This window comes from Scyliorhinus torazame, chromosome 14 (genome assembly GCF_047496885.1).
Source record: "Scyliorhinus torazame isolate Kashiwa2021f chromosome 14, sScyTor2.1, whole genome shotgun sequence".
Taxonomy (NCBI): Eukaryota; Metazoa; Chordata; class Chondrichthyes; order Carcharhiniformes; family Scyliorhinidae; genus Scyliorhinus; species Scyliorhinus torazame.
The window spans coordinates 24714481-24729531 of NC_092720.1; the positions used below are offsets into that span (position 1 = coordinate 24714481).

A 15051-nucleotide genomic window follows, 5' to 3' on the forward strand; every position below is an offset into this window, starting at 1 on the left:
AACCAGCACCGTGCGAATCCTGCCACGCCACCCTGACCCCCGCACGCGATTCTCCCCCCCCGAAACCAGCGCCGTGCGAATCGTGCCACGCCACCCTGACCCCCGCACGCGATTCTCCCCCCCCCCGAAACCAGCGCCGTGCGAATCGTGCCACGCCACCCCGACCCTCGCACGCGATTCTCCCACCCCCCCCCCGAAACCATCGCCGCGCGAATCATGCCACGCCACCCTGACCCACACTCGCGATTCTCCCACCCCTCCAAACCAGCGCCGTGCGAATCGTGCCACGACCCACACTCGCGATTCTCCCACCCCCCCCAAACCAGCGCCGTGCGAATCGTGCCACGCCACCCTGACCCTCGCACGCTATTCTCCCACCCCCCCCGAAACCAGCGCCGTGCGAATCGTGCCACGCCACCCCGACCCTCGCACGCGATTCTCCCACCCCCCACCCAAAACCAGCGGCGTGCGAATCGTGCCACGCCACCCCGACCCTCGCACGCGATTCTCCCACCCCCCCCGAAACCAGCACCATGCGAATCGTGCCACGCCACCCCGACCCTCGCACGCGATTCTCCCACCCCCCGAAACCAGCACCGTGCGAATCGTGCCACGCCACCCCGACCCTCGCACGCGATTCTCCCACCCCCCCCGAAACCAGCACCGTGCGAATCGTGCCACGCCACCCCGACCCTCGCACGCGATTCTCCCACCCCCCCCCCCCGAAACCAGCGCCGTGCGAATCGTGCCACGCCACCCCGACCCCCGCTCGCGATTCTCCCACCCCCCCGAAACCAGCGCCGTGCGAATCGTGCCACGCCACCCCGACCCTCGCACGCGATTCTCCCACCCCCCGAAACCAGCGCCGTGCGAATCGTGCCACGCCACCCTGATCCTCGCACGCGATTCTCCCACCCCCCGAAACCAGCGGCGTGCGAATCGTGCCACGCCACCCTGACCCCCGCTCGCGATTCTCCCACCCCCCGAAACCAGCGCCATGCGAATCGTGCCACGCCACCCTGACCCCCGCTCGAGATTCTCCCCCCCCGAAACCAGCGCCGTGCGAACCGTGCCACGCCACCCTGACCCCCGCACGCGATTCTCCCACCCCCCCGAAACCAGCGCCGTGCGAATCGCGCCACGCCACCCTGACCCTCGCACGCGATTCTCCCACCCCCCCCGAAACCAGCGCCGTGCGAATCGTGCCATGCCACCCCGACCCTCGCACGCGATTCTCCCACCCCCCCCGAAACCAGCGCCGTGCGAATCATGCCACGCCAACCTGACCCTCGCACGCGATTCTCCCACCCCCCGAAACCAGCGCCGTGCGAATCGTGCCACGCCACCCTGACCCCCGCTCGAGATTCTCCCCCCCCCGAAACCAGCGCCATGCGAATCGTGCCACGCCACCCTGACCCCCGCTCGAGATTCTCCCCCCCCCGAAACCAGCGCCGTGCGAATCGTGCCAGGCCACCCTGACCCCCGCACGCGATTCTCCCACCCCCCTCGAAACCAGCGCCGTGCGAATCGTGCCCTGACCCCCGCTCGCGATTCTCCCACCCCCCCGAAACCAGTGCCATGCGAATCGTGCCACGACATCCGCTCGCGATTCTCCCACCCCCCCCGAAACCAGCGCCACGCGAATCGTGCCACGCCACCCTGACCCTCGCACGCGATTCTCCCACCCCCCCGCCGAAACTAGCGCCATGCGAATCGTGCCCTGACCCCCGCTCGCGATTCTCCCACCCCCCCGAAACCAGCGCCGTGCGAATCGTGCCACGACCCCCGCACGCGATTCTCCCACCCCCCCGAAACCAGCGACGTGCGAATCGTGCCACGACCCCCGCACGCGATTCTCCCACCCCCCCCCGAAACCAGCGCCATGCGAATCGTGCCACGACCCACATTCGCGATTCTCCCACCCCCCCCCGAAACCAGCGCCGTGCGAATAGTGCCATGCCACCCTGACCCCCGCATGCGGTTCTCCCACCCCCCGAAACCAGCGCCATGCGAATCGTGACACGACCCACACTCGCGATTCTCCCACCCCCACCCGAAACCAGCGCCGTGCGAATCATGCCACGCCACCCTGACCCAGACTCGCGATTCTCCCACCCCCCCCGAAACCAGCACCGTGCGAATCATGCCACGCCACCCTGACCCAGACTCGCGATTCTCCCACCCCCCCCGAAACCAGCACCGTGCGAATCATGCCACGCCACCCTGACCCCCGCACGCGATTCTCCCACCCCCCCCGAAACCAGCGCCGTGCGAATCGTGCCACGCCACCCTGACCCAGACTCGCGATTCTCCCCCTCCCCGAAACCAGCACCGTGCGAATCGTGCCACGCCACCCTGACCCCCGCACGCGATTCTCCCCCCCCCGAAACCAGCGCCGTGCGAATCGTGCCACGCCACCCTGACCCAGACTCGCGATTCTCCCCCCCCCCGAAACCAGCACCGTGCGAATCGTGCCACGCCACCCTGACTCCCGCACGCGATTCTCCCCCCCGAAACCAGCGCCGTGCGAATCGTGCCACGCCACCCTGACCCCCGCACGCGATTCTCCCACCCCCCCCCGAAACCAGCACCGTGCGAATCGTGCCACGCCACCCTGACCCCCGCACGCGATTCTCCCCCCCCGAAACCAGCGCCATGCGAATCGTGCCACGCCACCCTGACCCCCGCACTCGATTCTCCCACCCCGACAAAACCAGTGCCACGCGAATCATGCCATGCCACCCTGACCCCCGCACACGATTCTCTCACCCCCCACCCGAAACCAGCGGCGTGCGAATCGTGCCACACCACCCTGACCCCCGCACGCGATTCTCCCACCCCCCGAACCCAGCGCCATGCGAATCATGCCACGCCACCCTAACCCCCGCACGCGATTCTCCCACCCCCCCCAAAACCATCGGCGCGCGAATCGTGCCACGACCCACACTCGCGATTCTCCCACCCCCCCCGAAACCAGCGCCATGCGAATCATGCCACGACCCACACTCGCGATTCTCCCACCCCCCCGAAACCAGCGCCGTGCGAATCGTGCCAGGCCACCCTGAACCTCGCACTAGATTCTCCCACCCCCTCGAAATCAGCGCCATGCGAATCGTGCCCCGACCCCCGCACGCGATTCCCCCCCCCCGAAACCAGCGGCGCGCGAATCGTGCCCCGAACCTCGCACGCGATTCTCCCACCCCCCGAAACCAGCGCCGTGCGAATCGTGCCACGCTGCCCTGACCCCCGCCCGCGATTCTCCCTCCCAACCCCCGAAACCAGCGCCGCGCGAATCGTGCCCCGACCCCCGCACGCGATTCTCCCACCTCCGCCCCCCCCGAAACCAGCGCCGTGCGAATCGTGCCACGCCACCCCGACCCCTGCTCGCGATTCTCCCACCCCCCCGAAACCATCACCGCGCAAATCGTGCCACGCCACCCTGACCCCCGCTCGCGATTCTCCCACCCCCCGAAACCAGCGCCGCGCGAATCGTGCCACGCCACCCTGACCCCCGCTCGCGATTCCCCCCCCCGAAACCAGCGGCGCGCGAATCGTGCCCCGAACCCCGCACGCGATTCTCCCACCCCCCGAAACCAGCGCCGTGCGAATCGTGCCACGCTGCCCTGACCCCCGCTCGCGATTCTCCCACCCCCCGAAACTAGCGCCGCGCGAATCGTGCCCCGACCCCCCGCACGCGATTCTCCGACCCCCCGGAAACCAGCGCCGTGCGAATCGTGCCCTGACCCCCGCACACGATTCTTCCCCCCCCCCCGAAGCCAGCACCGCGCGAATCGTGCCACGCTGCCCTGACCCCCTCACGCGATTCTCCCACCTCCGCCCCCCCCGAAACCAGCGCCGTGCGAATCGTGCCACGCCACACCGACCCCCGCTCGCGATTCTCCCACCCCCCCCGAAACCAGCGCCGTGTGAATCGTGCCACGCCACCCTGACCCCCGCACGCAATTCTACCACCCACCCCCCGAAACCAGCGCCGTGCGAATCGCGCCACGCCACCCTGACCCCCGCACGCAATTCTCCCCCCCCGAAACCAGCGCCGCTTGGAGAATCGCCACAAACGGCGATTCTAACGGCCCGGATGGGTCGAGCGTCCACGCGTAAACGGCCTGGTCCCGCCGGCGCCGTCTACACCAGGTCGCTGTCGGCGTGTACTCATTGCAAAGGCTTGGGGGGGCGGCCTGTGGAGGTAGGAGAGAGGGGCTCCGTTCCCCGGGGGAGGGGGGGCTCCGTTCCCGGGGGGGGGCGGGGGGGCCTCAGGAGTGGCCTGGTACGCGATCGGGTCCAACCGATCGGCGGGCCGGCCTCTCTGTCGGCGGGCCTCCTTTCTTCCGCCGGCGAGCCTGGATCCATCCGCCATGTTTGTGCGGTGAAGACGGCCACCGTGTATGCGCTAGTTGGCGCCGGCCCAACGGTGCATGCGCAGGACCCAAGGCATCGCGTCTCTGACGCGATGACGAGGCCCCGCCCCCGTAAATCCCGCGACGCCCCGCCTAGCCCCACGGAGGGGGGAGAATAAGGGTCTGGGAACGGGCACCGACGCTGGAGTAAAACACTCCAGTTTTTACTCCGGCATCGGCACTTAGACTCCGTTGGGAGAAACCCGCCCAAGCTTAATCCCCAGCCTTTAATTTCCAGAGTGCGATGCTCCTGCCTCATTCATCTTTCCTGATAATTATATCCTCTCAAATCTGGTCCATCTTTCTGAAGACTTTTTGTATCACCTCCAGCATCTCCTTATCAATGTTATCACAGGGAGATCAAAACTCGAAGTGTAGACAAACAACGTGACAATCAAATGAACACACAGACTCATGCACTCCGACACACGCACCCCCACAGGGACAGACACACGCGCTCACATTCAGGTAGACCCACGGGCTCACACTCAGGCAGACACACACAATCACACTCAGGCAGACACACGCACTCACACTCAGGCAGACACACGCACTCACACTCAGGAAGAGACACGGGCTCACACTCAGGCAGACACACGCACTCACACTCAGGCAGACACACGCGCTCACACTCAGGTAGACCCACCGGCTCACACTCAGGCAGACACACGCACTCACATTCAGGCAGACACACGCACTCACACTCAGGCAGACACACGCACGCACACTCAGGAAGAGACACGCACTCACACTGAGGAAGAGACACGCACTCACACTGAGGAAGGGACACGCACTCACACTCAGGAAGGGACACGCACTCACACTCAGGAAGAGGCACGCACTTACACTCAGGCAGACACACGCACTCACACTCAGGTAGACACACGCACTTTATAGAATCATAGAATCACAGAAGTTTACAGCATGGAAACAGGCCCTTCGGCCCAACCAGTCCATGCCGCCCAGTTTTTACCATTAAGCTAGTCCCAGTTGCCCGCACTTGGCCCATAACCCTCTATGCCCATCTTACCCATGTAACTATCTAAATGCTTTTTAAAAGACACAATTGTACCCGCCTCGACTACTACCTCTGGCAGCACATTCCAGACACTCACTACCCTCTGAGTGAAGAAATTGCCCCTCTGGGCCCTTCTGAATCTCTCCCCTCTCACCTTAAACCTATGCCCTCTAGTTTTAGACTCCGCTACCTTTGGGAAAAGATGTTGACTATCTACCTTATCTATGCGCCTCATTATTTTATAGACCTCTATAAGTTCACCCCTAAGCCTCCTACGCTCCAGGGAAAAAAGTCCCAGTCTATCGAGTCTCTCCTTATAACTCAAACCATCAAGTCCCGGCAACATCCTAGTAAATCTTTTCTGCACTCTTTCTAGTTTAATAATATCCTTTCTATAATAGGGTGACCAGAACTGCACACAGTATTCCATGTGTGGCCGTACCAATGTCTTGTACAACTTCAACAAGACGTCCCAACTCTTGTATTCAATGTTCTGACCAATGAAACCAAGCATGCCGAATGCCTTCTTCACCATCCTGTCCACCTGCGACTCCACCTTCAAGGAGCTATGAACCTGTACTCCTAGATCTCTTTGTTCTATAACTCTCCCCAACGCCATACCATTAACTGAGTAGGTCCTGGCCTGATTCGATCTGCCAAAATGCATCACCTCACATTTATCTAAATTAAACTCCATCGGCCATTCGTCGGCCCACTGGCCTAATTGATCAAGATACTTACACTCAGGCAGACACACACGCTCACACTCAGGCAGACACACGCACTCACATTCAGGCAGACACACGCACTCACATTCAGGGAGACACACGCACTCACATTCAGGGAGACACACGCACTCACATTCAAGCAAACACACGCACTCACATTCAGGCAGACACACGCACTCACATTCAGGGAGACACACGCACTCACATTCAGGGAGACACACGCACTCACATTCAGGGAGACACACGCACTCACACTCAGGCAGACACACGCACTCACACTCAGGCAGACACACGCACTCACACTCAGGCAGACACACGCACTCACACTCAGGGAGACACACGCACTCACACTCAGGGAGACACACGCACTAACACTCAGGGAGACACACGCACTAACACTCAGGGAGACACACGCACTCACACTCAGGGAGACACACGCACTCACACTCAGGCAGACACACGCACTCACACTCAGGCAGACACACGCACTCACACTCAGGGAGACACACGCACTCACACTCAGGCAGACACACGCACTCACACTCAGGCAGACACACGCACTCACATTCAGGGAGACACACGCACTCACATTCAGGGAGACACACGCACTCACACTCAGGCAGACACACGCACTCACATTCAGGCAGACACACGCACTCACACTCAGGCAGACACACGCACTCACACTCAGGCAGACACACGCACTCACACTCAGGCAGACACACGCACTCACACTCAGGCAGACACACGCACTCACACTCAGGGAGACACACGCACTCACACTCAGGGAGACACACGCACTAACACTCAGGGAGACACACGCACTAACACTCAGGGAGACACACGCACTCACACTCAGGGAGACACACGCACTCACACTCAGGCAGACACACGCACTCACACTCAGGCAGACACACGCACTCACACTCAGGCAGACACACGCACTCACACTCAGGGAGACACACGCACTCACACTCAGGGAGACACACGCACTCACATTCAGGCAGACACACGCACTCACACTCAGGCAGACACACGCACTCACATTCAGGCAGACACACGCACTCACATTCAGGGAGACACACGCACTCACACTCAGGCAGACACACGCACTCACATTCAGGCAGACACACGCACTCACACTCAGGCAGACACACGCACTCACATTCAGGCAGACACACGCACTCACATTCAGGCAGACACACGCACTCACACTCAGGCAGACACACGCACTCACACTCAGGAAGAGACACGCACTCACACTCAGGCAGAAATACATGCTCACACTCAGGTAGACACCCGCACTCACACTCGGGAAGTCACCCACACTCTCACTCGGGAAGTCACCCGCACTCTCACTCGGGAAGTCACCCGCACTCTCACTCGGGAAGTCACCCGCACTCTCACTCGGGAAGTCACCCGCACTCTCACTCGGGAAGTCACCCGCACTCACACTCAGGCAGACACACGCACTCACACTCAGGCAGACACACGCACTCACACTCAGGCAGACACACGCACTCACACTCAGGAAGACACGTGCACTCACACTCAGGAAGTCACCCGCACTCTCACTCAGGAAGTCACCCGCACTCTCATAGATTATCATAGATTATCATAGAATTTACAGTGCAGAAGGAGGCCATTCGGCCCATCGAGTCTGCACCGGCTCTTGGAACGAGCACCCTACCCAAGGTCATCACCTCCACCCTATCCCCATAATCCAGTAACCCCACCCAACACTAAGGGCAATTTTGGACACTAAGGGCAATTTATCATGGCCAATCCACCTAACCTGCACATCTTTGGACTGTGGGAGGAAACCGGAGCACCCGGAGGAAACCCACGCACACACGGGGAGGATGTGCAGACTCCGCACAGACAGTGACCCAAGCTGGAATCGAACCTGGGACCCTGGAGCTGTGAAGCAATTGTGCTATCCACAAGGCTACCGTGCTGCCCTCACTCAGGAAGACACACGGACTCACATTCTGGAAAAAACATGCACTCACACTCAGGAAGAGACACGCATTCACATTCACGCAGACACACGCACTCACACTCAGGAAGAGACACGCATTCACATTCACGCAGACACACGCACTCACACTCAGGCAGACACACGCACTCACACTCAGGTAGACACACGGACTCACACACAGGCAGATACACGGACTCACACTCAGGAAGACACATGCACTCATACTCGGGCTGAAACACGCACTCACAATCAGGCAGACGCACGCACTCACAGTCAGGCAGACACACACGCATTCACACCCAGGTAGACACACGCACTCACACTCAGGCAGACACACGCACTCACATTCAGGCAGACACACGCACTCACACTCAGGCAGACACACGCACTCACACTCAGGCAGACACACGCACTCACACTCAGGCAGACACACGCACTCACACTCAGGCAGACACACGCACTCACACTCAGGCAGACACACGCACTCACATTCAGGCAGACACACGCACTCACACTCAGGCAGACACACGCACTCACACTCAGGAAGAGACACGCACTCACACTCAGGCAGAAATACATGCTCACACTCAGGTAGACACCCGCACTCACACTCAGGAAGTCACCCGCACTCACACTCAGGAAGTCACCCGCACTCTCACTCAGGAAGTCACCCGCACTCTCACTCAGGAAGTCACCCGCACTCTCACTCAGGCAGACACACGCACTCACACTCAGGCAGACACACGCACTCACACTCAGGCAGACACACGCACTCACACTCAGGAAGAGACACGCATTCACATTCAGGCAGACACACGCATTCACACTCAGGAAGACACGCGCACTCACACTCAGGAAGACACGCGCACTCACACACAGGTAGACACACGCACTCACACTCAGGTAGACACACGCACTCGCACTCAGGAAGACACACACGCTCACACTCAGACAGACACACACGCTCTCACACAGGCAGACACACACGCTCTCACACAGGCAGACACACACGCTCACACTCAGACAGACACACACGCTCACACTCCCACTCAGGAAGACACGTGCACTCACACTCAGGAAGTCACCCGCACTCTCAGTCAGGAAGTCACCCGCACTCTCACTCAGGAAGACACACGGTCTCACATTCTGGAAAAAACATGCACTCACACTCAGGAAGAGACACGCATTCACATTCACGCAGAGACACGCACTCACACTCAGGCAGACACACGCACTCACACTCAGGTAGACACACGGACTCACACACAGGCAGATACACGGACTCACACTCAGGAAGACACATGCACTCATACTCGGGCTGAAACACGCACTCACAATCAGGCAGACGCACGCACTCACAGTCAGGCAGACACACACGCATTCACACCCAGGTAGACACACGCACTCGCACTCAGGTAGACACAGGCGCTCGCACTCAGGAAGACACACGCACTCACACTCAGGCAGAGACACGCACTCACACTCAGGCAGAGACACGCACTCACACTCAGGCAGACACACGCACTCACACTCAGGCAGACACACGCACTCACACTCAGGCAGACACACGCACTCACACTCAGGTAGACACACGGACTCACACACAGGTAGACACACGCACTCGCACTCAGGAAGACACATGCACTCACACTCAGGCAGAGACACGCACTCACACTCAGGCAGAGACATGCACTCACACTCAGGCAGAGACACGCACTCACGCTCAGGCAGACACACGCACTCACGCTCAGGCAGACACACGCACTCACACTCAGGAAGAGACACGCACTCACACTCAGGCAGAGACACGCACTCACACTCAGGCAGACACACGCACTCACACTCAGGCAGACACACGCACTCACACTCAGGCAGACACACGCACTCACACTCAGGCACACACGCACTCACACTCAGGCAGACACACGCACTCACACTCAGGCAGACACACGCACTCACACTCAGGCAGACACACGCACTCACACTCAGGCAGACACACGCACTCACACTCAGGCAGACACACGGACTCACATTCAGGAAGAGACATGCGCTCACACTCAGGCAGACACACACGCTCTCACACAGGCAGACACACACGCTCACACTCAGACAGACACACACGCTCACACTCACACTCAGGAAGACACGTGCACTCACACTCAGGAAGTCACCCGCACTCTCACTCAGGAAGTCACCCGCACTCTCACTCAGGAAGTCACCCGCACTCTCACTCAGGAAGTCACCCGCACTCTCACTCAGGAAGACACACGGACTCACATTCTGGAAAAAAACATGCACTCACACTCAGGAAGAGACACGCATTCACATTCACGCAGACACACGCACTCACACTCAGGCAGACACACGCACTCACACTCAGGTAGACACACGGACTCACACACAGGCAGATACACGCACTCACATTCACGCAGACACACGCACTCACACTCAGGAAGACACACGCACTCATACTCGGGCTGAAACACGCACTCACAATCAGGCAGACGCACGCACTCACAGTCAGGCAGACACACACGCATTCACACCCAGGTAGACACACGCACTCGCACTCAGGTAGACACAGGCGCTCGCACTCAGGAAGACGCACGCACTCACACTCAGGCAGAGGCACGCACTCACACTCAGGCAGAGACACGCACTCACACTCAGGCAGAGACACGCACTCACACTCAGGCAGACACACGCACTCACACTCAGGCAGACACACGCACTCACACTCAGGCAGACACACGCACTCACACTCAGGAAGAGACACGCACTCACATTCAGGCAGAGACACGCACTCACACTCAGGCAGACACACGCACTCACACTCAGGCAGACACACGCACTCACACTCAGGCAGACACACGCACTCACACTCAGGCAGACACACGCACTCACACTCAGGCACACACGCACTCACACTCAGGCAGACACACGCTCACACTCAGGCAGACACACGCGCTCACACTCAGGCAGACACACGCGCTCACACTCAGGTAGACACACGGGCTCACATTCAGGAAGAGACATGCGCTCACACTCAGGCAGACACACGTGCTCACACTCAGGCAGACACACGCGCTCACACCCAGGTAGACACACGCACTCACACTCAATAAGAGACACGCACTCACAGTCAGTAAGACACACTCACACTCAGGAAGACGCTCACACTCAGGAAGTCACCCGCGCTCACACTCAGGAAGTCACCCGCGCTCACACTCAGGAAGTCACCCGCGCTCACACTCAGGAAGTCACCCGCGCTCACACTCAGGAAGTCACCCGCGCTCACACTCAGGCAGACACCCGCGCTCACACTCAGGAAGTCACCCGCGCTCACACTCAGGCAGACACCCGCGCTCACACTCAGGAAGTCACCCGCACTCACACTCAGGAAGTCACCCGCACTCACACTCAGGAAGTCACCCGCACTCACACTCAGGAAGTCACCCGCACTCACACTCAGGAAGTCACCCGCACTCACACTCAGGAAGTCACCCGCACTCACACTCAGGAAGTCACCCGCACTCACACTCAGGAAGTCACCCGCACTCACACTCAGGAAGTCACCCGCACTCACACTCAGGAAGTCACCCGCACTCACACTCAGGAAGTCACCCGCACTCACACTCAGGAAGTCACCCGCACTCACACTCAGGAAGTCACCCGCACTCACACTCAGGAAGTCACCCGCACTCACACTCAGGAAGTCACCCGCACTCACACTCAGGAAGTCACCCGCACTCACACTCAGGAAGTCACCCGCACTCACACTCAGGAAGTCACCCGCACTCACACTCAGGAAGTCACCCGCACTCACACTCAGGAAGTCACCCGCACTCACACTCAGGAAGTCACCCGCACTCACACTCAGGAAGTCACCCGCACTCACACTCAGGAAGTCACCCGCACTCACACTCAGGAAGTCACCCGCACTCACACTCAGGAAGTCACCCGCACTCACACTCAGGAAGTCACCCGCACTCACACTCAGGAAGTCACCCGCACTCACACTCAGGAAGTCACCCGCACTCACACTCAGGAAGTCACCCGCACTCACACTCAGGAAGTCACCCGCACTCACACTCAGGAAGTCACCCGCACTCACACTCAGGAAGTCACCCGCACTCACACTCAGGAAGTCACCCGCACTCACACTCAGGAAGTCACCCGCACTCACACTCAGGAAGTCACCCGCACTCACACTCAGGAAGTCACCCGCACTCACACTCAGGAAGTCACCCGCACTCACACTCAGGAAGTCACCCGCACTCACACTCAGGAAGTCACCCGCACTCACACTCAGGAAGTCACCCGCACTCACACTCAGGAAGTCACCCGCACTCACACTCAGGAAGTCACCCGCACTCACACTCAGGAAGTCACCCGCACTCACACTCAGGAAGTCACCCGCACTCACACTCAGGAAGTCACCCGCACTCACACTCAGGAAGTCACCCGCACTCACACTCAGGAAGTCACCCGCACTCACACTCAGGAAGTCACCCGCACTCACACTCAGGAAGTCACCCGCACTCACACTCAGGAAGTCACCCGCACTCACACTCAGGAAGTCACCCGCACTCACACTCAGGAAGTCACCCGCACTCACACTCAGGAAGTCACCCGCACTCACACTCAGGAAGTCACCCGCACTCACACTCAGGAAGTCACCCGCACTCACACTCAGGAAGTCACCCGCACTCATGCAGACACACGGAGGCACACTCACGCACACTCAGGCAGACACACGCACTCACACTCAGACAGACACACGCACTCACACTCAGGCAGACACACGCACTCACACTCAGGCAGACACACGCACTCACACTCAGGCAGACACACACTCAGGCAGGCACACATTTAGGCAGACACACGCACTCACACTCAGGAAGTCACCCGCACTCACACTCAGGAAGTCACCCGCACTCACACTCAGGAAGTCACCCGCACTCACACTCAGGAAGTCACCCGCACTCACACTCAGGAAGTCACCCGCACTCACACTCAGGAAGTCACCCGCACTCACACTCAGGAAGTCACCCGCACTCACACTCAGGAAGTCACCCGCACTCACACTCAGGAAGTCACCCGCACTCACACTCAGGAAGTCACCCGCACTCACACTCAGGAAGTCACCCGCACTCACACTCAGGAAGTCACCCGCACTCACACTCAGGAAGTCACCCGCACTCACACTCAGGAAGTCACCCGCACTCACACTCAGGAAGTCACCCGCACTCACACTCAGGAAGTCACCCGCACTCACACTCAGGAAGTCACCCGCACTCACACTCAGGAAGTCACCCGCACTCACACTCAGGAAGTCACCCGCACTCACACTCAGGAAGTCACCCGCACTCACACTCAGGAAGTCACCCGCACTCACACTCAGGAAGTCACCCGCACTCACACTCAGGAAGTCACCTGCACTCACACTCAGGAAGTCACCCGCACTCACACTCAGGAAGTCACCCGCACTCACACTCAGGAAGTCACCCGCACTCACACTCAGGAAGTCACCCGCACTCACACTCAGGAAGTCACCCGCACTCACACTCAGGAAGTCACCCGCACTCACACTCAGGAAGTCACCCGCACTCACACTCAGGAAGTCACCCGCACTCATGCAGACACACGGAGTCACACTCACGCACACTCAGGCAGACACACGCACTCACACTCAGACAGACACACGCACTCACACTCAGGCAGACACATGCACTCACACTCAGGCAGACACACGCTCTCACACTCAGGCAGACACACACTCAGGCAGGCACACATTTAGGCAGACACACGCACTCACACTCAGGCAGACAAATGCACTCACACTCACAAAGACACAAGAACTCACACTCAAGCTGATACACACTCACACTCAGGAAGACACGTGCACTTACACTCAGGCAGAGACACGCATTCACACTGAGGCCGACATTCGCACTCACACTCAGGCAGACACACGTGCTCACAATCAGGCACACACCCGCACTCCCACTCAGGCAGACACATGCACTCACACTCAGGAAGGCACTCACACTCAGGCAGACAGAGGCACTCACACTCAGGAAGACACACGCACTCACACTCAGGAAGTCACACGCACTCACACTCAGGAAGTCACACGCACTCACACTCAGGAAGTCACACGCACTCACACTCAGGAAGTCACACGCACTCACACTCAGGAAGTCACACGCACTCACACTCAGGCAGACACACGCGCTCACACTCAGGCAGACACACACACTCACACTCAGGAAGGCACCCACACACATGCAGACACACGCGCTCACACACCGGAAGACACACGCACTCACACTCAGGAAGACACCCGTGATCACACTCAGGCAGACACCCGCACTCACACTCAGGCAAACACACACGCTCACACCCAGGTAGACACATGCACTCACACTCAGGAAGACATGCACTCACACTCAGGAAGGCACACGCACTCACACTCAGGAAGACACACGCACTCACACTCAGGAAGACACACGCACTCACACTCAGGAAGACACCGAACTCACACTCAGGGAGACATGCACTCACACTCAGGCAGACACACACACTCACACACAGGCAGACACACGCATTCACACACAGACAGGCACACACTCACAGACATATGCACAAACAGACAGAAATCACAAAATGCAGTTCGATCTTTCAATTAAAAGCCCCATCTGCTGTTGTACACCACTACTACTTAAAGTTAACATGCTGATCTGAATTGAACTTGTGACCAAATGTTGAACACCTGGGGCAAAATTCTCCGGAAACTGGCGCCCAAAACGGCGCAAATCAGACGGGCATCGCGCCGCCCCAAAGGTGCGGAATGCTCCGCATCTTTGGGGGCCGAGCCCCAACATTGAGGGGCTAGGCCGACTCCGG

General features: G+C 59.5%; 1 protein-coding gene across 3 annotated transcripts in view; it reads right to left on the reverse strand.

Annotated features, from left to right (window-relative positions):
- The window catches only part of LOC140389583 (mediator of RNA polymerase II transcription subunit 12-like protein), a 731598-nt gene that overhangs the window by 388325 nt on the left and 328222 nt on the right, over positions 1–15051 (reverse strand). The window lies entirely within an intron of this gene.